Here is a 2,658-nt window from a genome sequence, read left to right on the forward strand (position 1 = left end):
AATAATTATGGCAAAATTGACATAATTCTGTTCTTTTTTATGAAACGGGCTCCATAATATAAGGTTGACACCATATATTACTCATCAAAACAAGCCATTTTTTAATAGAGAAATTGCGATGAAATTAAACCTACCTCATTTTAAACTGATATTTAATTTATCACAGATAATCTGCACTGTTTACCAGTATCCATCTAATATTTTATAGGTTGTTTTTATAACTGGGTTTGTATGCAAACTTTTGTAATTAAACTTTCGTTCAGGGTACAGGTTTTGTAATATTAAATGGACCGTTTCCTCATTCCCAATCTAATACTGAATGTTAATACTGACGTGATTGAAATTATTTTAAGGTAGGGGTAAAATGTGAATACTTTTTCTTCCGTTTCTTCCCCGGCCTTTTTCAAGCGCTTCTTCCTGTTTGATATTGTAACTGTGTTATATGTGTATCCAGCCACAAGCCTATACTTTCAGGGATTTACTCATTCTTTGGTATTTTCATTCTTTTATGGCAGATTGATTTTGTAATGAATAACTGTTGAAAATATTGTGAAAATGAAGGAAAATCCAAGTTTTACATAAATAAAGATTCAGTTTCCTTGATATATGATGTAACAAAAAGATATTTAAATTAAGGAATGCTGCAAAATAAAAGTGATTATCTTGGATGCCCTTTTCTGAATTGATTCTCATATATTGTTTTCTGATGCATACAATATTATCATTATTTTGACTTAGACACTGTTCTCTATTTATTGGTGCTTTTGTAACCAAAATGATATAGGAATCAATAAAATCAACTCCAACAAAAAGATGTTTATGAATATAAATATTAGATTCTGTTTATTTGACTGTATGAAATAATACATTTCAACATATAAATAGAAAAGGAAGATATTCAACCAGCTTCAACATGGTGATAACAAATACACCTTTTCAATTACATGTACATTCTTCAACATCAACATAAAACTAAACAAAAATGATATATTAACAAAGATACTGTATATGAATTAATAAAGTAGTAATTAATCAAATTTAAGGCATAAATAATTTAGATCATAATTATAGAAAAAAGTGCTAGTGTATTGAGATCAACATGACAAAAATTGCTTAAACTAAAAAATAACTTAATATAGTTCCAAGATCACCTATAACAAAATAGAAAACAAAGCAACAAATTATTTTTTCTTATACATATAGACCCCCAATCTATAAATGTTAGACATGAATGAAGATTTTATTGTCATATTTCGTTGTTAGCAAAAGAGCTGTGAACCCAAAACAATTAGAGGTTTTCTGAAAGTCCAATGAATCAGGAAATATTTGGTTTATCTTTGTCATGATTACATGGAGGGAAAAATAGGAAAAAAGAACTCCCCTATCTAGCATTGGTTCGTCAACCAACATATCTTTTTTGTCTTACCTATTTGATGGACAAAATGTATTTTTGAGGAAAGAGTTGAGGTGATACTGCATTGATATTATAACGATATTGAAATTCAGAATAATGCACATAATCTACAAATTAGAACACAACATTTCCTTTATTTGTCCTTTCCTAAATAATTTCTCTTATATACTACAGTTATTCATCATTGCATTCATAGTGTACTGAGTATATGATGCATTTGTAGTATGTTATTAAGAAAGTGTAGAACCAAAGTAATGAAGATTTCTTTTCTTTATTTTTATTTTTTTTAAATGAATTGTTATTCAATCAAATAAGTTTATGAAATGGAACCTGGGGCCCATAACACAAAGCTTAGCAATCATCGTACAGCACTTTCTTTGTCAAAATGATTGCATTGACTACAATGTACAATCAATCATGAAAATCAAGCATACAATTAATCACCAATGTTTGTGTTACCAGACCCAGGTCATGCCCTTTCAATTCTGCTTCTCACATAAATAGTGCAAATACGAACCGATGACCCCCCAAAAAATTTATGTTGCACATTTTTATCATCATGACATTTGAATTAACAAATATAATCAACTCATAAATCAGTTACAACCTACAAAGTAAATGCCTACTGACTTATGATAAAGGCAAGTATCACCTGACTGAGAGAGTTTATAAGAGCTGGTGGGTGTTTCATAAAGCTGTTCATTAGTTAAGAGTGACTTTAAGAAAGACTGTGAACCTTCTTACGCTAAATAATCATCAATGATCATTTAATGGTGAATATCGTTTACCACAAGAAAGGATCACCAGTCGTTCTTAAAGTCGCTCTTAACTTACGAACAGCTTTATGAAACAGGCCCCAGGAGGTATTTCATAAAGCTGTTTGTAATTTACGAGCGACTTTACGACTAACTGGTGACCCTTTTTTATGAACTACACTGACAAGTATGAAAGTTTGCTGGATATCACTTACCATGAGAAAGGATCACCAGTCACTTGTTGTGTAAAGTCATTTGTAACATTACAAACAGCTTCATGCAACATCTACCAGAAAACATTCATATAATCAGATTGACAATGGCAATCTCCATGGCCATAAGTCCTTTGGGAATCTTGGAATGTAGGCTGTTGGTCATATCTTCATGAACTATTCATTAAATCAAACAATTAATATGCTAATCATGGCCCGTATTCTAAGTCTAAGTCAGTTATGGGAAGCTGAAAATGTCAAAAAGTTTGTTTACATG

This window comes from Lytechinus pictus, chromosome 11, assembly GCF_037042905.1.
Source record: "Lytechinus pictus isolate F3 Inbred chromosome 11, Lp3.0, whole genome shotgun sequence".
In the NCBI taxonomy this organism is placed as follows: Eukaryota; Metazoa; Echinodermata; class Echinoidea; order Temnopleuroida; family Toxopneustidae; genus Lytechinus; species Lytechinus pictus.